This window comes from Calliopsis andreniformis, unplaced genomic scaffold (assembly GCF_051401765.1).
Source record: "Calliopsis andreniformis isolate RMS-2024a unplaced genomic scaffold, iyCalAndr_principal scaffold0018, whole genome shotgun sequence".
NCBI classification, from domain to species: Eukaryota; Metazoa; Arthropoda; class Insecta; order Hymenoptera; family Andrenidae; genus Calliopsis; species Calliopsis andreniformis.
Window position 1 is genome coordinate 14160868 of NW_027480430.1, and position 23014 is coordinate 14183881.

The window sequence follows — 23014 nt, forward strand, 5'->3', positions numbered from 1 at the left end:
GCCCTAGCTATTCGATCTGGTGGACCAACGCCCTAGAGTGAAGCCTAGGTTGCCCGGAACGTAGAAATGACAATTACCTTCACGCTTGTTGCACTTATTCCTGTTATACGATGAAAAAACTGTTGTATTTTTATTGTATTATCTGCTTCTGGCTTTGACTTCTAAGGTCCTAGCCATTCGATCTGGTGGGGCAACATCCAAGAGTGAAGCATAGGTTTCCCGGAACGTAGAACATACCATTACCCCTCGCACTGGTTGCAATTATTCCTGTTATACGATGGAAAAACTGTTGTATTTTTATTGTATTTTATGCTTCAGGCGTTGTCTTCTAAGGTCGTAGCTATTCGACGTGGTCTGACAACGCCCTAGAGTGAAGCCTATGTTGTCCGGAACGTAGAAATGACCATTACTTTCACACTGTTTGCAAATATTCATTTTATACAGTGGAAAAGCTGTTGTATTTATATTGTATTTTATGCTTCTGGCGTTGATTTCTTAGGCCCTAACTATTGGATCTGGTGGACGAACTCCCTAGAGTGAAGCCTAGGTTGCACGGAACGTAGAAATGGCCATTACTTTCACACACGTTGCAATTATTCCTGTAATACGTCGGAAAAACAGTTGGATATTTATTGTATTTTATGCTACTGGCGTTGACTTCTAAGGCCCTAGCTATTCGATCTGGTGGAGGAATGCCTCAGAGTTAAGCCTAGGATGCCCGGAACGTAGAAATAACCATTGAATTCACACTGGTTGCAATTATTCCTGTTCTACGATGGAAAAGCTGTTGAATTTATTTTGTATACGGTGCTTCTGGCGTTGACTTCTTAGGCCCTAACTATTAGATCTGGTGGACCAACGCCCTGGGGTGAACCCTAGGTTGCCCGGAACGAAGAAATGACCATCACTTTCACACTGGTTGCAATTATTCCCGTTATACGATGGAAAAACTGTTGTATTTTATTGTATTTTATGTATCGGGCGTTAACTTCTAAGGCCCTAGCTATTCGATCTGGTGGACCAACGCCCTAGAGTGAAGCCTAGGTTGCCCGGAACGTAGAAATGACAATTACCTTCACGCTTGTTGCACTTATTCCTGTTATACGATGAAAAAACTGTTGTATTTTTATTGTATTATCTGCTTCTGGCTTTGACTTCTAAGGTCCTAGCCATTCGATCTGGTGGGGCAACATCCAAAAGTGAAGCATAGGTTTCCCGGAACGTAGAACATACCATTACCACTCGCACTGGTTGCAATTATTCCTGTTATACGATGAAAAAACGGCTGGATTTTTATTGTATTTTATGCTTCTGGCGTTGACACCTAAGGCCCTAGCTATACGATCTGGTGGAGGAATGGCTCAGAGTTAAGCCTAGGATGCCCGGAACGTAGAAATGACCATAACTTTCACACTGGATGCAATTATTCGTTTTATACGATGGACAAACTGTTGTATTTATATTGTATTTTATGCTTCTTGCGTTGACTTCTTAGGCCCTAAATGTTCGATCTAGTGGAACAACGACCTAGATTGAAGCCTAGGTTGCCCGGAACGTAGAAATGGCCATTAGTTTCACACTGGATGCAATTATTCGTTTTATACGATAGAAAAACTGTTGTATTTATATTGTATTTTATGCTTCTGGCGTTGACTTCTAAAGCCCTAACTATTCGATCTGGTGGAGCAACGCCCTAGAGTCAAGCATAAGTAGCCCGGAACGTAGAAATGAACGTTACTTTCACACTGTTTGCAATTACTCAATTTTTACTCTGGAAAAGCTGTTGTATTTATATTGTATTTTATGCTTCTGACGTTGGCTTCTAAGGCCGTAGCTATTCGATGTGGTGGAGCAACGCCCTATAGTGAAGCCTAGGTTGCCCGGAACGTAGAAATGACCATAACTTTCACACTGGTTGAGGTTATTCGTTTTATACGATGGAAGAACGGTTGTATTTTTATTGTATTTCATGCTTCTGGCGTTGACTTCTTAGGCCCTAACTATTCGATCTGGTGGATCAGCGCCCTACATTGAAGCCTAGCTTGCCCGGAACGTAGAAATGACCATAACCTTCATGCTGGCTGCAATTACTCCTGTTATGCGATTGAAAAACTGTAGTATCTTTATTGTACTTTATGCTTCGAGCTTTGACTTCTAAGGCGCTAACTATTCGATCTGGTGGAGCAACGCCCTAGAGTGAAGCCTGGGTTGCCCGGAACGTAGAAGTGGCCATTACGTTCACATTGGATGCAATTATTCGTTTTATACGATGGACAAACTGTTGTATTTATACAGTATTTTATGCTTCTTGCGTTGACTTCTTGGGCCCTAACTGTTCGATCTGGTGGAACAACGACCTAGATTGAAGCCTAGGTTGCCGGGAACGTAGAAAAGACCATTACCTTCACACTGGTTGCAATTATTCGTTTTATACGATGGAAAAACTGTTGTATTTGTTTTGTATTTTATATCTCTGGCGTTGACTTCGAAGACCCTAACAATTCGATGTGGTGGCACAACGCCATAGAGTGAAGCCTAGGTTGCCCGGAACGTAGAAATGACCATTCCTTTCACACTGGTTGCAATTACTCCTGTTATACGATGGAAAAACTGTTGTATCTTTATTGTATTTTATGCTTTGGGCGTTGACTTCTAAGGCCCTAACTATTCGATCTGTTAGAGCAACGCACTAGAGTGACGCCTAGGTTGCCCGGAACGTAGAAATGGCAATTGTTTTCACACTGGATGCAATTATTCGTTTTATACGATGGAAAAGCTGTTGTATTTATATTGTATTTTATGCTAACGGTGCTGACTTCTAAAGCCCTAACTATTCGATCCGGTGGTGCAACGTCCTAGAGTGAAGCCTAGGTTGCCCGTAACGTATAAATGGCCATTACTTTCACACAGGATGCAATTATTCGTTTTATACGATGGAAAAACTGTTGCATTTTTAGTGTATTTTATGCTTCTGGCGTTGACTTCTTGGGCCCTAACTATTCGATCCGGTGGAGCAACGCCCTAGAGTGGAGCCTAGTTTGCACGGAACGTAGAAGTGATCATTACTTTCACACGGGCTGCAATTATTCGTTTTATACGATGGAAAGAATCTTGTATTTATTATGTATTTTATGCTTCTGGCGTTGACTTCTTAGGCCCTAACTATTCGCCGTGGTGGACTAACGCCCTAGAGTGAAGCCTAGGCTGCCCGGATCGTAGAAATGACCATCCCTTTGACACCAGTTGCAATTACGCCTTTTATACGACGGAAACCTGTGTATCTTTATTGTACTTTATGCTTCGAGCTTTGACTTCTAAGGCGCTAACTATTCGATCTGGTGGAGCAACGCCCTAGAGTGGAGCCGAGGTTGCCCGGAACGTAGAAATGGCCATTACTTTCACACTGTATGCAATTATTCGTTTTATACGATGGAAAAACAGTTGCATTTTTAGTGTATTTTATGCTTCTGGCGTTGACTTCTTGGGCCCTAACTATTCGGTCCAATGGAGCAACGTCCTAGAGTGAAGCCTAGGTTGTCCGGAACGTAGAAATGGTCATTACTTTCACACTGGATGCAATTATTCGTTTTATACGATGGACAAACTGTTGTATTTATATTGTATTTTATGCTTCTTGCGTTGACTTCTTAGGCCCCAAATGTTCGATCTGGTGGAACAACGACCTAGATTGAAGCCTAGGTTGCCCGGAACGTAGAAATGGCCATTACTTTCACATTGGATGCAATTACTCGTTTTATACGATGGAAAAACTGTTGTATTTATATTGTATTTTATGCTTCTGTCGTTGACTTCTAAAGCTCTAACTATTCGATCTGGTGGAGCAACGCCCTAGAGTCAAGCCTAAGTTGCCAGGAACGTGGAAATGAACGTTACTTTCACACTGTTTGCAATTATTCAATTTATACGCTGGAAAAGCTGTTGTATTTATATTGTGTTTTATGCTTCTGGCGTTGACTTCTTAGGCCCTAACTATTCGATCTGGTGGCTCAGCGCCCTAGATTGAAGCCTAGCCTGCCCGGAACGTAGAAATGACTATCACATTCACAATGGTAGGAATTATTCCAGCTATACGATGGAAAAAATGTTGTATCCTTATTGTATTTTATGCTTCGTGCGTTGACTTCTAAGGCCCTAACTATTTGATCTGGTGGAGCAACGCCCTAGAGTGGAGCCCAGGTTGCACGGAAGGTAGAAGTGACCATTACTTTCACGCTGCTTGCAATTATTCTCGTTATACGATGAAAAACTGTTGTACTTTTATTGTATTTTATGCTTCTGGCGTTGACTTCTAAGTCCCTAGGTATTCGATCTGGTGGAGCAACGCCCTAGAGTGAAGCCTAGATTGCCCGGAACGTAGAAATGACCATAATCTTCACGCTGGCTGCAATTACTCCTGTTATGCTATTGAAAAACTGTTGTATCTTTATTGTACTTTATGCTTCGAGCTTTGACTTCTAAGGCGCAAACGATTCGATCTGGTGGAACACCGCCCTAGAGTGAAGCCTAGGTTGCCCGGAACGTAGAAGTGGCCATTACGTTCTCATTGGATGCAATTATGCGTTTTATACGATGGAAAAACTGTTCTATTTATATTGTATTTTATGCTTCTGGCGTTGACTTCTAAAGCCCTAACTATTCGATCCTGTGGAGCAACGCCCTAGAGTGAAGCCTAGGTTGCCCGGAACGTAGAAATGACCGTTGCTTTCACACTGTTTGCAATTATTCATTTTATACGGTGGAAAAACTCTGTTACTTATATTGTATTTTATGCTTCTGGCGTTGACTTCTAAGACCCTACGTATTCGATCTGGAGGAGCAACTTCCAAGGGTGAAGCCTATGTTGCCCGGAACGTAGAAATGTCCATTACTTTCACACTGTTTACAATTATTCATTTTATACAATGGAAAAACTTTTGTAGTTTTTTGTATTTTAAGCTTCAGGCGTTGACTTCTAAGGCCATAGCTATTCGATGTGGTGGCGCAACGACCTAGGGTTAGCCTAGATTCCCCGGAACATAGAAATGACCATTACCTTCACACATGTTGCAATTATTCCTGTCGTACGATTGAAACACTCTTGTATTTTTATTTAATTTTATGCTTCTGGCGTTGGCTTCTAAGGCCCTAGCTATTCGTTCTGGTGGAGCACCGGCCTAGAGTGAAGTCTAGGTTGCCCGGAACCTAGGAATGACCATTACTTTCACTCTGGTTGCAATTATTCCTGTTATACGATGGAAAACTGTAGGATTTTTATTGTATTTTAGGCTTCTGGCGTTGACTTCTAAGGCCCTATGTATTCGATCTGGTGGAGCAACGTCCAAGAGTGAATCCTATGTTTCCCGGAACGTAGAAATGACCATTAGTTTCACACTGGTTGCAATTATTCGTTTTATACGATGGAAAAACTGTTGTATTTATATTGTATTTTATGCTTCTGGCGATGGCTTCTAAGGTCGTAGCTATTCGACGTGGTCTGACAACGCCCTAGAGTGAAGCCTATGTTGTCCGGAACGTAGAAATGACCATTACTTTCACACTGTTTGCAAATATTCATTTTATACAGTGGAAAAGCTGTTGTATTTATATTGTATTTTATGCTTCTGGCGTTGATTTCTTAGGCCCTAACTATTGGATCTGGTGGACGAACTCCCTAGAGTGAAGCCTAGGTTGCACGGAACGTAGAAATGGCCATTACTTTCACACACGTTGCAATTATTCCTGTAATACGTCGGAAAAACGGTTGGATATTTATTGTATTTTATGCTACTGGCGTTGACTTCTAAGGCCCTAGCTATTCGATCTGGTGGAGGAATGCCTCAGAGTTAAGCCTAGGATGCCCGGAACGTAGAAATAACCATTGAATTCACACTGGTTGCAATTATTCCTGTTCTACGATGGAAAAGCTGTTGAATTTATTTTGTATACGGTGCTTCTGGCGTTGACTTCTTAGGCCCTAACTATTAGATCTGGTGGACCAACGCCCTAGGGTGAACCCTAGGTTGCCCGGAACGAAGAAATGACCATCACTTTCACACTGGTTGCAATTATTCCCGTTATACGATGGAAAAACTGTTGTATTTTATTGTATTTTATGTATCGGGCGTTAACTTCTAAGGCCCTAGCTATTCGATCTGGTGGACCAACGCCCTAGAGTGAAGCCTAGGTTGCCCGGAACGTAGAAATGACAATTACCTTCACGCTTGTTGCACTTATTCCTGTTATACGATGAAAAAACTGTTGTATTTTTATTGTATTATCTGCTTCTGGCTTTGACTTCTAAGGTCCTAGCCATTCGATCTGGTGGGGCAACATCCAAGAGTGAAGCATAGGTTTCCCGGAACGTAGAACATACCATTACCCCTCGCACTGGTTGCAATTATTCCTGTTATACGATGGAAAAACTGTTGTATTTTTATTGTATTTTATGCTTCAGGCGTTGTCTTCTAAGGTCGTAGCTATTCGACGTGGTCTGACAACGCCCTAGAGTGAAGCCTATGTTGTCCGGAACGTAGAAATGACCATTACTTTCACACTGTTTGCAAATATTCATTTTATACAGTGGAAAAGCTGTTGTATTTATATTGTATTTTATGCTTCTGGCGTTGATTTCTTAGGCCCTAACTATTGGATCTGGTGGACGAACTCCCTAGAGTGAAGCCTAGGTTGCACGGAACGTAGAAATGGCCATTACTTTCACACACGTTGCAATTATTCCTGTAATACGTCGGAAAAACAGTTGGATATTTATTGTATTTTATGCTACTGGCGTTGACTTCTAAGGCCCTAGCTATTCGATCTGGTGGAGGAATGCCTCAGAGTTAAGCCTAGGATGCCCGGAACGTAGAAATAACCATTGAATTCACACTGGTTGCAATTATTCCTGTTCTACGATGGAAAAGCTGTTGAATTTATTTTGTATACGGTGCTTCTGGCGTTGACTTCTTAGGCCCTAACTATTAGATCTGGTGGACCAACGCCCTGGGGTGAACCCTAGGTTGCCCGGAACGAAGAAATGACCATCACTTTCACACTGGTTGCAATTATTCCCGTTATACGATGGAAAAACTGTTGTATTTTATTGTATTTTATGTATCGGGCGTTAACTTCTAAGGCCCTAGCTATTCGATCTGGTGGACCAACGCCCTAGAGTGAAGCCTAGGTTGCCCGGAACGTAGAAATGACAATTACCTTCACGCTTGTTGCACTTATTCCTGTTATACGATGAAAAAACTGTTGTATTTTTATTGTATTATCTGCTTCTGGCTTTGACTTCTAAGGTCCTAGCCATTCGATCTGGTGGGGCAACATCCAAAAGTGAAGCATAGGTTTCCCGGAACGTAGAACATACCATTACCACTCGCACTGGTTGCAATTATTCCTGTTATACGATGAAAAAACGGCTGGATTTTTATTGTATTTTATGCTTCTGGCGTTGACACCTAAGGCCCTAGCTATACGATCTGGTGGAGGAATGGCTCAGAGTTAAGCCTAGGATGCCCGGAACGTAGAAATGACCATAACTTTCACACTGGATGCAATTATTCGTTTTATACGATGGACAAACTGTTGTATTTATATTGTATTTTATGCTTCTTGCGTTGACTTCTTAGGCCCTAAATGTTCGATCTAGTGGAACAACGACCTAGATTGAAGCCTAGGTTGCCCGGAACGTAGAAATGGCCATTAGTTTCACACTGGATGCAATTATTCGTTTTATACGATAGAAAAACTGTTGTATTTATATTGTATTTTATGCTTCTGGCGTTGACTTCTAAAGCCCTAACTATTCGATCTGGTGGAGCAACGCCCTAGAGTCAAGCATAAGTAGCCCGGAACGTAGAAATGAACGTTACTTTCACACTGTTTGCAATTACTCAATTTTTACTCTGGAAAAGCTGTTGTATTTATATTGTATTTTATGCTTCTGACGTTGGCTTCTAAGGCCGTAGCTATTCGATGTGGTGGAGCAACGCCCTATAGTGAAGCCTAGGTTGCCCGGAACGTAGAAATGACCATAACTTTCACACTGGTTGAGGTTATTCGTTTTATACGATGGAAGAACGGTTGTATTTTTATTGTATTTCATGCTTCTGGCGTTGACTTCTTAGGCCCTAACTATTCGATCTGGTGGATCAGCGCCCTACATTGAAGCCTAGCTTGCCCGGAACGTAGAAATGACCATAACCTTCATGCTGGCTGCAATTACTCCTGTTATGCGATTGAAAAACTGTAGTATCTTTATTGTACTTTATGCTTCGAGCTTTGACTTCTAAGGCGCTAACTATTCGATCTGGTGGAGCAACGCCCTAGAGTGAAGCCTGGGTTGCCCGGAACGTAGAAGTGGCCATTACGTTCACATTGGATGCAATTATTCGTTTTATACGATGGACAAACTGTTGTATTTATACAGTATTTTATGCTTCTTGCGTTGACTTCTTGGGCCCTAACTGTTCGATCTGGTGGAACAACGACCTAGATTGAAGCCTAGGTTGCCGGGAACGTAGAAAAGACCATTACCTTCACACTGGTTGCAATTATTCGTTTTATACGATGGAAAAACTGTTGTATTTGTTTTGTATTTTATATCTCTGGCGTTGACTTCGAAGACCCTAACAATTCGATGTGGTGGCACAACGCCATAGAGTGAAGCCTAGGTTGCCCGGAACGTAGAAATGACCATTCCTTTCACACTGGTTGCAATTACTCCTGTTATACGATGGAAAAACTGTTGTATCTTTATTGTATTTTATGCTTTGGGCGTTGACTTCTAAGGCCCTAACTATTCGATCTGTTAGAGCAACGCACTAGAGTGACGCCTAGGTTGCCCGGAACGTAGAAATGGCAATTGTTTTCACACTGGATGCAATTATTCGTTTTATACGATGGAAAAGCTGTTGTATTTATATTGTATTTTATGCTAACGGTGCTGACTTCTAAAGCCCTAACTATTCGATCCGGTGGTGCAACGTCCTAGAGTGAAGCCTAGGTTGCCCGTAACGTATAAATGGCCATTACTTTCACACAGGATGCAATTATTCGTTTTATACGATGGAAAAACTGTTGCATTTTTAGTGTATTTTATGCTTCTGGCGTTGACTTCTTGGGCCCTAACTATTCGATCCGGTGGAGCAACGCCCTAGAGTGGAGCCTAGTTTGCACGGAACGTAGAAGTGATCATTACTTTCACACGGGCTGCAATTATTCGTTTTATACGATGGAAAGAATCTTGTATTTATTATGTATTTTATGCTTCTGGCGTTGACTTCTTAGGCCCTAACTATTCGCCGTGGTGGACTAACGCCCTAGAGTGAAGCCTAGGCTGCCCGGATCGTAGAAATGACCATCCCTTTGACACCAGTTGCAATTACGCCTTTTATACGACGGAAACCTGTGTATCTTTATTGTACTTTATGCTTCGAGCTTTGACTTCTAAGGCGCTAACTATTCGATCTGGTGGAGCAACGCCCTAGAGTGGAGCCGAGGTTGCCCGGAACGTAGAAATGGCCATTACTTTCACACTGTATGCAATTATTCGTTTTATACGATGGAAAAACAGTTGCATTTTTAGTGTATTTTATGCTTCTGGCGTTGACTTCTTGGGCCCTAACTATTCGGTCCAATGGAGCAACGTCCTAGAGTGAAGCCTAGGTTGTCCGGAACGTAGAAATGGTCATTACTTTCACACTGGATGCAATTATTCGTTTTATACGATGGACAAACTGTTGTATTTATATTGTATTTTATGCTTCTTGCGTTGACTTCTTAGGCCCCAAATGTTCGATCTGGTGGAACAACGACCTAGATTGAAGCCTAGGTTGCCCGGAACGTAGAAATGGCCATTACTTTCACATTGGATGCAATTACTCGTTTTATACGATGGAAAAACTGTTGTATTTATATTGTATTTTATGCTTCTGTCGTTGACTTCTAAAGCCCTAACTATTCGATCTGGTGGAGCAACGCCCTAGAGTCAAGCCTAAGTTGCCAGGAACGTGGAAATGAACGTTACTTTCACACTGTTTGCAATTATTCAATTTATACGCTGGAAAAGCTGTTGTATTTATATTGTGTTTTATGCTTCTGGCGTTGACTTCTTAGGCCCTAACTATTCGATCTGGTGGCTCAGCGCCCTAGATTGAAGCCTAGCCTGCCCGGAACGTAGAAATGACTATCACATTCACAATGGTAGGAATTATTCCAGCTATACGATGGAAAAAATGTTGTATCCTTATTGTATTTTATGCTTCGTGCGTTGACTTCTAAGGCCCTAACTATTTGATCTGGTGGAGCAACGCCCTAGAGTGGAGCCCAGGTTGCACGGAAGGTAGAAGTGACCATTACTTTCACGCTGCTTGCAATTATTCTCGTTATACGATGAAAAACTGTTGTACTTTTATTGTATTTTATGCTTCTGGCGTTGACTTCTAAGTCCCTAGGTATTCGATCTGGTGGAGCAACGCCCTAGAGTGAAGCCTAGATTGCCCGGAACGTAGAAATGACCATAATCTTCACGCTGGCTGCAATTACTCCTGTTATGCTATTGAAAAACTGTTGTATCTTTATTGTACTTTATGCTTCGAGCTTTGACTTCTAAGGCGCAAACGATTCGATCTGGTGGAACACCGCCCTAGAGTGAAGCCTAGGTTGCCCGGAACGTAGAAGTGGCCATTACGTTCTCATTGGATGCAATTATGCGTTTTATACGATGGAAAAACTGTTCTATTTATATTGTATTTTATGCTTCTGGCGTTGACTTCTAAAGCCCTAACTATTCGATCCTGTGGAGCAACGTCCTAGAGTGAAGCCTAGGTTGCCCGGAACGTAGAAATGGCCATTACTTTCACACTGGATGCAATTATTCGTTTTATACGATGGAAAAACAGTTGCATTTTTAGTGTATTTTATGCTTCTGGCGTTGACTTCTTGGGCCCTAACTATTCGGTCCGGTGGAGCAACGTCCTAGAGTGAAGCCTAGGTTGACCGGAACGTAGAAATGGCCATTACTTTCACACTGGATGCAATTATTCGTTCTATACGATGGACAAACTGTTGTATTTATATTCTATTTTATGCTTCTTGCGTTGACTTCTTAGGCCCTAAATTTTCGATCTGGTGGAACAACGACCTAGATTGAAGCCTAGGTTGCCCGGAACGTAGAAATGGCCATTACTTTCACATTGTATGCAATTATTCGTTTTATACGATGGAAAAACCGTTGTATTTTTATTGTATTTTATGCTTCTGGCGTTGACTTCTAAGGCCCTAGCTATTCGATCTGGTGGTGCAATGCCTCAGAGTTAAGTGTAGGATGCCCAGAACGTAGAAATGGCCATTACTTTCACACTGGTTGCAATTATACGTTTTATACGATGGAAAAGCTGTGGTATTTACATTGTACTTTATGCTTCTGGCATTGGCTTCTAAGGTCCTATCTATACGATCTGGTGGAGCAACGCCCTAGAGTGCTGCCTAGGTTGCCCTGAACGTAGAAATGACCATTACCTTCACGCTGGTTGCAATTATTCGTTTTACACGATGGAAACACTGTTGTATTCTTATTTTATTTTATTCTTCTGGCGTTGACTTCCTAGGACCAAACTATTCGATCTGGTGCAATAACGCCCTAGAGTGTAGCCTAGGTTACCCGGAACGTAGAAATGACCATTCCCATCCCACTTGTTGCAATTATTCCTGTTATACGATGAAAAACTGTTGCATTTTTATTTTATTTTATGTTTCTGGTGTTGAATTCTAAGTACCTAGCTACTTGATCTGGTGGAGCAACGCTCTGGAGTGATGCCTATGTTGCCCGGAACGTAGAAATGACCTGTACTTTCATACTGGTTGCAGTTATAAATTTTACACGAAGGAAAAGCTCATATATTTATATTGTATTTTATGCTTCGGGTGTTGACTTCTATGGCCCTACATATTCGATATGGTGGACCAACGCCCTAGAGTGAAGCCTAGGTTGCCCTGAAGGTAGAAATGACCATTACCTTCACACTGTTTACAATTATTCGTTTTATACGATGGAAAAACTGTTGTATTTGTTTTGTATTTTATATCTCTGGCGTTGACTTCGAAGACCCTAACAATTCGATGTGGTGGCACAACGCCATAGAGTAAAGCCTAGGTTGCCCGGAACGTAGAAATGACCATTCCTTTCACACTGGTTGCAATTACTCCTGTTATACGATGGAAAAACTGTTGGATCTTTATTGTATTTTATGCTTCGGGCGTTGACTTCTAAGGCCCTAACTATTCGATCTGTTGGAGCAACGCACTAGAGTGACGCCTAGTTTCCACGGAACGTAGATGTGATCATTACTTTCACACTGGTTGCAATTATTTGTTCTATACGATGGAAAGACTGTTGTATTTGTTTTGTATTTTATGCTTCGGGCGTTGACTCCTAAGGCCCTAACTATTCGATCTGGTAGATCAGCGCCCTACATTGCAGACTAGCTTGCCCGGAACGTAGAAATGACTATCACATTCACACTGGTTGGAATTATTCCAGCTATACGATGGAAAAACTGTTGTATCTTTATTGTATTTTATGCTTCGTGCGTCGACTTCTAAGGCCCTAACTACTCGATCGGGTGGAGCAACGCCCTAGAGTGGAGCCTAGTTTGCACGTAACGTAGAAGTGATCATTACTTTCAGACTGGCTGCAATTATTCGTTTTATACGATGGAAAAACTCTTGTATTTATTATGTATTTTATGCTTCTGGCGTTGACATCTAAAGCCCTAACAATTCGATCCGGTGGAGCAACGTGCTAGAGTGAAGCCTAGGTTGCCCGGAACGTAGAAATGGCCATTACTTTCACACTGGATGCAATTATTCGTTTTATACGATGGACAAACTGTTGTATTTATATTGTATTTTATGCTTCTGGCGTTGACTTCTAACTCCGTAGCTATTCGGTCTGGTGGAACAACTCCCTATATTGAAGCCTAGGTTGCCCGGAACGTAGAAATGACCATAACCTTCACGCAGGCTGCAATTACTCCTGTTATACGATTGAATATCTGCTGTATCTTTATTGTATTTTATGCTTCGGGCGTTGACTTCTAAGGCCCTAACTATTCGATCTGGTGGAGCAACGCCCTGAAGTGAAGCCTAGGTTGCACGGAACGTGGAGATGCCCATTACTTTCTCACTGGTTGCAATTATTCATGCTATACGATGGAAAAACTGTTTCATTTTTATTGTATTTTGTGCTTCTGGCGTTGACTTCTTAGGCCCTAACTATTCGATGTGGTGGAGCAACGCTCTAGAGAGGAGCCTAGGTTGCACGGACCGTAGAAATGGTCATTACTTTCACACTGGATGCAATTATTCGTTTTATACGATGGACAAACTGTTGTATTTATATTGTATTTTATGCTTCTTGCGTTGACTTCTTAGGCCCCAAATGTTCGATCTGGTGGAACAACGACCTAGATTGAAGCCTAGGTTGCCCGGAACGTAGAAATGGCCATTACTTTCACATTGGATGCAATTACTCGTTTTATACGATGGAAAAACTGTTGTATTTATATTGTATTTTATGCTTCTGTCGTTGACTTCTAAAGCCCTAACTATTCGATCTGGTGGAGCAACGCCCTAGAGTCAAGCCTAAGTTGCCAGGAACGTGGAAATGAACGTTACTTTCACACTGTTTGCAATTATTCAATTTATACGCTGGAAAAGCTGTTGTATTTATATTGTGTTTTATGCTTCTGGCGTTGACTTCTTAGGCCCTAACTATTCGATCTGGTGGCTCAGCGCCCTAGATTGAAGCCTAGCCTGCCCGGAACGTAGAAATGACTATCACATTCACAATGGTAGGCATTATTCCAGCTATACGATGGAAAAAATGTTGTATCCTTATTGTATTTTATGCTTCGTGCGTTGACTTCTAAGGCCCTAACTATTTGATCTGGTGGAGCAACGCCCTAGAGTGGAGCCCAGGTTGCACGGAAGGTAGAAGTGACCATTACTTTCACGCTGCTTGCAATTATTCTCGTTATACGATGAAAAACTGTTGTACTTTTATTGTATTTTATGCTTCTGGCGTTGACTTCTAAGTCCCTAGGTATTCGATCTGGTGGAGCAACGCCCTAGAGTGAAGCCTAGATTGCCCGGAACGTAGAAATGACCATAATCTTCACGCTGGCTGCAATTACTCCTGTTATGCTATTGAAAAACTGTTGTATCTTTATTGTACTTTATGCTTCGAGCTTTGACTTCTAAGGCGCAAACGATTCGATCTGGTGGAACACCGCCCTAGAGTGAAGCCTAGGTTGCCCGGAACGTAGAAGTGGCCATTACGTTCTCATTGGATGCAATTATGCGTTTTATACGATGGAAAAACTGTTCTATTTATATTGTATTTTATGCTTCTGGCGTTGACTTCTAAAGCCCTAACTATTCGATCCTGTGGAGCAACGTCCTAGAGTGAAGCCTAGGTTGCCCGGAACGTCGAAATGGCCATTACTTTCACACTGGATGCAATTATTCGTTTTATACGATGGAAAAACAGTTGCATTTTTAGTGTATTTTATGCTTCTGGCGTTGACTTCTTGGGCCCTAACTATTCGGTCCGGTGGAGCAACGTCCTAGAGTGAAGCCTAGGTTGACCGGAACGTAGAAATGGCCATTACTTTCACACTGGATGCAATTATTCGTTCTATACGATGGACAAACTGTTGTATTTATATTCTATTTTATGCTTCTTGCGTTGACTTCTTAGGCCCTAAATTTTCGATCTGGTGGAACAACGACCTAGATTGAAGCCTAGGTTGCCCGGAACGTAGAAATGGCCATTGCTTTCACATTGTATGCAATTATTCGTTTTACACGATGGAAAAACCGTTGTATTTTTATTGTATTTTATGCTTCTGGCGTTGACTTCTAAGGCCCTAGCTATTCGATCTGGTGGTGCAATGCCTCAGAGTTAAGTGTAGGATGCCCAGAACGTAGAAATGGCCATTACTTTCACACTGGTTGCAATTATACGTTTTATACGATGGAAAAGCTGTGGTATTTACATTGTACTTTATGCTTCTGGCATTGGCTTCTAAGGTCCTATCTATACGATCTGGTGGAGCAACGCCCTAGAGTGCTGCCTAGGTTGCCCTGAACGTAGAAATGACCATTACCTTCACGCTGGTTGCAATTATTCGTTTTACACGATGGAAACACTGTTGTATTCTTATTTTATTTTATTCTTCTGGCGTTGACTTCCTAGGACCAAGCTATTCGATCTGGTGCAATAACGCCCTAGAGTGTAGCCTAGGTTACCCGGAACGTAGAAATGACCATTCCCATCCCACTTGTTGCAATTATTCCTGTTATACGATGAAAAACTGTTGCATTTTTATTTTATTTTATGTTTCTGGTGTTGAATTCTAAGTACCTAGCTACTTGATCTGGTGGAGCAACGCTCTGGAGTGATGCCTATGTTGCCCGGAACGTAGAAATGACCTGTACTTTCATACTGGTTGCAGTTATAAATTTTACACGAAGGAAAAGCTCATATATTTATATTGTATTTTATGCTTCGGGTGTTGACTTCTATGGCCCTACATATTCGATATGGTGGACCAACGCCCTAGAGTGAAGCCTAGGTTGCCCTGAAGGTAGAAATGACCATTACCTTCACACTGTTTACAATTATTCCTGTTATACGATATTAAAACTGTTGTATTTTTATTGTATTTTATGCTTCTGGCGTTCACTACTTAGGCCGTAGCTATTCGATCTGGTGGAGCTACGCGCTAGAGTGAAGCCTAGGTTGCCCGAAACGTAGAAATGACCGTAACTTTCACGCTGGTTGCAATTATTTGTTTCATACGATGGAAAAGCTGTTGCATTTTTATTGTATTTTATTCTTCTGGCGTTGGCTTCTAAGGCCGTAGCTATTCGATATGGTGGAGCAACGCCCTATAGTGAAACCTAGGATGCCCGGAATGCAGAAATGACCATAACTTTCACACTGGTTGCAATTATTCGTTCTATACGATGGAAAAACTGTTGTATTTGTTTTGTATTTTATGCTTCGGGCGTTGACTTCTAAGGCCCTAACTATTCGATCTGTTGGACCAACGCCCTAGAGGGAAGCCTAGGTTGCCCGCAACGTAGAAATGGCCATTACTTTCACACTGGATGCAATTATTCGTTTTATACGATAAAAAAACTGTTGTATTTATATTGTATTTCATGCTTCTGGCGTTGACTTCTTAGGCCCTAACTATTCGATCTGGTGGATCAGCGCCCTAGATTGAAGCCTGGCTTGCCCGGAACGTAGAAATGACCATAACCTTCACGCTGGCTGCAATTACGCCTGTTATGCGATTGAAAAACTGTAGTATCTTTATTGTACTTTATGCTTCGAGCTTTGACTTCCAAGGCGCTAACTATTCGATCTGGTGGAGCAACGCCCTAGAGTGAAGCCTAGGTTGCCCGGAACGTAGAAGTGGCCATTACGTTCACATTGGATGCAATTATTCGTTTTATACGATGGAAAGAATCTTGTATTTATTATGTATTTTATGATTCTGGCGTTGACTTCTTAGGCCCTAACTATTCGCCGTGATGGACTAACGCCCTAGAGTGAAGCCTAGGCTGCCTGGAACGTAGAAATGACCATCCCTTTCACACTAGTTGCAATTACGCCTTTTATACTATGGAAAAACTGTGTATCTTTATTGTACTTTATGCTTCGAACTTTGACTTCTAAGGCGCTAACTATTCGATCTGGTCGAGCAACGCCCTAGAGTGGAGCCGAGGTTGCCCGGAACGTTGAAGTGGCCATTACGTTCTCATTGGATGCAATTATGCGTTTTATACCATGGAGAAACTGTTGTATTTATATTGTATTTTATGCTTCTGGCGTTGACTTCTAAAGCCCTAACTATTCGATCCTGTGGAGCAACGTCCTAGAGTGAAGCCTAGGTTGCCCGGAACGTAGAAATGGCCATTACTTTCACACTGTATGCAATTATTCGTTTTATACGATGGAAAAACAGTTGCATTTTTAGTGTATTTTATGCTTCTGGCGTTGACTTCTTGGGCCCTAACTATTCGGTCCGGTGGAGCAACGTCCTAGAGTGAAGCCTAGGTTGCCCGGCACGTAGAAATGGTCATTACTTTCACACTGGATGCAATTATTCGTTTTATACGATGGACAAACTGTTGTATTTATATTGTATTTTATGCTTCTGTCGTTGACTTCTAAAGCCCTAACTATTCGATCTGGTGGAGCAACGCCCTAGAGTCAAGCCTAAGTTGCCAGGAACGTGGAAATGAACGTTACTTTCACACTGTTTGCAATTATTCAATTTATACGCTGGAAAAGCTGTTGTATTTATATTGTGTTTTATGCTTCTGGCGTTGACTTCTTAGGCCCTAACTATTCGATCTGGTGGCTCAGCGCCCTAGATTGAAGCCTAGCCTGCCCGGAACGTAGAAATGACTATCACATTCACACTGGTAGGAATTATTCCAGCTATACGATGGAAAAAATGTTGTATCCTTATTGTATTCTTTGCTTCGTGCGTTGACTTCTAAGGCCCTAACTATTTGATCTGGTGGAGCAACGCCCTAGAGTGGAGCCTAGGTTGCACGGAAGGTAGAAGTGACCATTACTTTCACGCTGCTTGCAATTATTCTCGTTATACGGTGAAAAACTGTTGTACTTTTATTGTATTTTATGCTTCTGGCGTTGACTTCTAAGTCCCTAGGTATTCGATCTGGTGGAGCAACGCCCTAGAGTGAAGCCTAGATTGCCCGGAACGTAGAAATGACCATAATCTTCACGCTGGCTGCAATTACTCCTGTTATGCGATTGAAAAACTGTTGTATCTTTATTGTACTTTATGCTTCGAGCTTTGACTTCTAAGGCGCAAACGATTCGATCTGGTGGAGCACCGCCCTAGAGTGAAGCCTAGGTTGCCCGGAACGTAGAAATGGCCATTACTTTCACATTGAATGCAATTATTCGTTTTATAGGATGGAAAAACTGTTGTATCTATATTGTATTTCATGCTAACGGTGCTGACTTCTAAAGCCCTAACTATTCGATCCGGTGGAGCAACGTCCTAGAGTGAAGCCCAGGTTGCCCGGAACGTAGAAATGGCCATTACTTTCACACAGGATGCAATTATTCGTTTTATACGATGGAAAAACTGTTGCATTTTTAGTGTATTTTATGCTTCTGGCGTTGACTTCTTGGGCCCTAACTATTCGATCCGGTGGAGCATCGTCCTAGAGTGAAGCCTAGGTTGCCCGGAACGTAGAAATGACCATTACTTTCACGCTGCTTGCAATTATTCTCGTTATACGATGAAAAACTGTTGTACTTTTATTGTATTTTATGCTTCTGGCGTTGACTTCTAAGTCCCTAGGTATTCGATCTGGTGGAGCAACGCCCTAGAGTGAAGCCTAGATTGCCCGGAACGTAGAAATGACCATAATCTTCACGCTGGCTGCAATTACTCCTGTTATGCGATTGAAAAACTGTTGTATCTTTATTGTACTTTATGCTTCGAGCTTTGACTTCTAAGGCGCAAACGATTCGATCTGGTGGAGCACCGCCCTAGAGTGAAGCCTAGGTTGCCCGGAACGTAGAAATGGCCATTACTTTCACATTGAATGCAATTCTTCGTTTTATAGGATGGAAAAACTGTTGTATCTATATTGTATTTTATGCTAACGGTGCTGACTTCTAAAGCCCTAACTATTCGATCCGGTGGAGCAACGTCCTAGAGTGAAGCCCAGGTTGCCCGGAACGTAGAAATGGCCATTACTTTCACACAGGATGCAATTATTCGTTTTATACGATGGAAAAACTGTTGCATTTTTAGTGTATTTTATGCTTCTGGCGTTGACTTCTTGGGCCCTAACTATTCGATCCGGTGGAGCATCGTCCTAGAGTGAAGCCTAGGTTGCCCGGAACGTAGAAATGACCATTACTTTCACGCTGCTTGCAATTATTCTCGTTATACGATGAAAAACTGTTGTACTTTTATTGTATTTTATGCTTCTGGCGTTGACTTCTAAGTCCCTAGGTATTCGATCTGGTGGAGCAACGCCCTAGGGTGAAGCCTAGATTGCCCGGAACGTAGAAATGACCATAATCTTCACTCTGGCTGCAATTACTCCTGTTATGCGATTGAAAAACTGTTGTATCTTTATTGTACTTTATGCTTCGAGCTTTGACTTCTAAGGCGCTAACTATTCGATCTGGTGGAGCAACGCCCTAGAGTGGAGCCGAGGTTGCCCGGAACGTAGAAGTGGCCATTACGTTCTCATTGGATGCAATTATGCGTTTTATACGATGGAAAAACTGTTGTATTTATATTGTATTTTATGCTTCTGGCGTTGACTTCTAAAGCCCTAACTATTCGTTCCTGTGGAGCAACGTCCTGGAGTGAAGCCTAGGATGCCCGGAACGTAGCAATGGCCATTACTTTCACACTGGATGCAATTATTCGTTTTATACGATGGAAAAACTGTTGCATTTTTAGTGTATTTTATGCTTCTCGCGTTGACTTCTTGGGCCCTAACTATTCGGTCCGGTGGAGCAACGTCCTAGAGTGAAGCCTAGGTTGACCGGAACGTAGAAATGGCCATTACTTTCACACTGGATGCAATTATTCGTTCTATACGATGGACAAACTGTTGTATTTATATTCTATTTTATGCTTCTTGCGTTGACTTCTTAGGCCCTAAATTTTCGATCTGGTGGAACAACGACCTAGATTGAAGCCTAGGTTGCCCGGAACGTAGAAATGGCCATTACTTTCACATTGTATGCAATTATTCGTTTTATACGATGGAAAAACCGTTGTATTTTTATTGTATTTTATGCTTCTGGCGTTGACTTCTAAGGCCCTAGCTATTCGATCTGGTGGTGCAATGCCTCAGAGTTAAGTGTAGGATGCCCAGAACGTAGAAATGGCCATTACTTTCACACTGGTTGCAATTATACGTTTTATACGATGGAAAAGCTGTGGTATTTACATTGTACTTTATGCTTCTGGCATTGGCTTCTAAGGTCCTATCTATACGATCTGGTGGAGCAACGCCCTAGAGTGCTGCCTAGGTTGCCCTGAACGTAGAAATGACCATTACCTTCACGCTGGTTGCAATTATTCGTTTTACACGATGGAAACACTGTTGTATTCTTATTTTATTTTATTCTTCTGGCGTTGACTTCCTAGGACCAAACTATTCGATCTGGTGCAATAACGCCCTAGAGTGAAGCCTAGGTTACCCGGAACGTAGAAATGACCATTCCCATCCCACTTGTTGCAATTATTCCTGTTATACGATGAAAAACTGTTGCATTTTTATTTTATTTTATGTTTCTGGTGTTGAATTCTAAGTACCTAGCTACTTGATCTGGTGGAGCAACGCTCTGGAGTGATGCCTATGTTGCCCGGAACGTAGAAATGACCTGTACTTTCATACTGGTTGCAGTTATAAATTTTACGCGAAGGAAAAGCTCATATATTTATATTGTATTTTATGCTTCGGGTGTTGACTTCTATGGCCCTACATATTCGATATGGTGGACCAACGCCCTAGAGTGAAGCCTAGGTTGCCCTGAAGGTAGAAATGACCATTACCTTCACACTGTTTACAATTATTCCTGTTATACGATATTAAAGCTGTTGTATTTTTATTGTATTTTATGCTTCTGGCGTTCACTACTTAGGCCGTAGCTATTCGATCTGGTGGAGCTACGCGCTAGAGTGAAGCCTAGGTTGCCCGAAACGTAGAAATGACCGTAACTTTCACGCTGGTTGCAATTATTTGTTTCATACGATGGAAAAGCTGTTGCATTTTTATTGTATTTTATTCTTCTGGCGTTGGCTTCTAAGGCCGTAGCTATTCGATGTGGTGGAGCAACGCCCTATAGTGAAACCTAGGATGCCCGGAATGCAGAAATGACCATAACTTTCACACTGGTTGCAATTATTCGTTCTATACGATGGAAAAACTGTTGTATTTGTTTTGTATTTTATGCTTCGGGCGTTGACTTCTAAGGCCCTAACTATTCGATCTGTTGGACCAACGCCCTAGAGGGAAGCCTAGGTTGCCCGCAACGTAGAAATGGCCATTACTTTCACACTGGATGCAATTATTCGTTTTATACGATAAAAAAACTGTTGTATTTATATTGTATTTCATGCTTCTGGCGTTGACTTCTTAGGCCCTAACTATTCGATCTGGTGGATCAGCGCCCTAGATTGAAGCCTGGCTTGCCCGGAACGTAGAAATGACCATAACCTTCACGCTGGCTGCAATTACTCCTGTTATGCGATTGAAAAACTGTAGTATCTTTATTGTACTTTATGCTTCGAGCTTTGACTTCCAAGGCGCTAACTATTCGATCTGGTGGAGCAACGCCCTAGAGTGAAGCCTAGGTTGCCCGGAACGTAGAAGTGGCCATTACGTTCACATTGGATGCAATTATTCGTTTTATACGATGGAAAGAATCTTGTATTTATTATGTATTTTATGCTTCTGGCGTTGACTTCTTGGGCCCTAACTATTCGGTCCGGTGGAGCAACGTCCTAGAGTGAAGCCTAGGTTGCCCGGCACGTAGAAATGGTCATTACTTTCACACTGGATGCAATTATTCGTTTTATACGATGGACAAACTGTTGTATTTATATTGTATTTTATGCTTCTGTCGTTGACTTCTAAAGCCCTAACTATTCGATCTGGTGGAGCAACGCCCTAGAGTCAAGCCTAAGTTGCCAGGAACGTAGAAATGAACGTTACTTTCACACTGTTTGCAATTATTCAATTTATACGCTGGAAAAGCTGTTGTATTTATATTGTGTTTTATGCTTCTGGCGTTGACTTCTTAGGCCCTAACTATTCGATCTGGCGGCTCAGCGCCCTAGATTGAAGCCTAGCCTGCCCGGAACGTAGAAATGACTATCACATTCACACTGGTAGGAATTATTCCAGCTATACGATGGAAAAAATGTTGTATCCTTATTGTATTCTTTGCTTCGTGCGTTGACTTCTAAGGCCCTAACTATTTGATCTGGTGGAGCAACGCCCTAGAGTGGAGCCTAGGTTGCACGGAAGGTAGAAGTGACCATTACTTTCACGCTGCTTGCAATTATTCTCGTTATACGATGAAAAACTGTTGTACTTTTATTGTATTTTATGCTTCTGGCGTTGACTTCTAAGTCCCTAGGTATTCGATCTGGTGGAGCAACGCCCTAGAGTGAAGCCTAGATTGCCCGGAACGTAGAAATGACCATAATCTTCACGCTGGCTGCAATTACTCCTGTTATGCGATTGAAAAACTGTTGTATCTTTATTGTACTTTATGCTTCGAGCTTTGACTTCTAAGGCGCAAACGATTCGATCTGGTGGAGCACCGCCCTAGAGTGAAGCCTAGGTTGCCCGGAACGTAGAAATGGCCATTACTTTCACATTGAATGCAATTATTCGTTTTATAGGATGGAAAAACTGTTGTATCTATATTGTATTTTATGCTAACGGTGCTGACTTCTAAAGCCCTAACTATTCGATCCGGTGGAGCAACGTCCTAGAGTGAAGCCCAGGTTGCCCGGAACGTAGAAATGGCCATTACTTTCACACTGGATGCAATTATTCGTTTTATACGATGGACAAACTGTTGTATTTATATTGTATTTTATGCTTCTTGCGTTGACTTCTTAGGCCCTAAATGTTCGATCTGGTGGAACAACGACCTAGATTGAAGCCTAGGTTGCCCGGAACGTAGAAATGGCAATTACTTTCACATTGGATGCAATTATTCGTTTTATACGATGGAAAAACTGTTGTATTTGTTTTGTATTTTATATTTCTGGCGTTGACATCAAAGGCCCTAACAATTCGACCTGGTGGCACAACGCCATACAGTGACGCCTAGGTTGCCCGAAACGTAGAAATGGCCATTACTTTCACATCGGATGCAATTATTCGTTTTATACGATGGATAAACTGT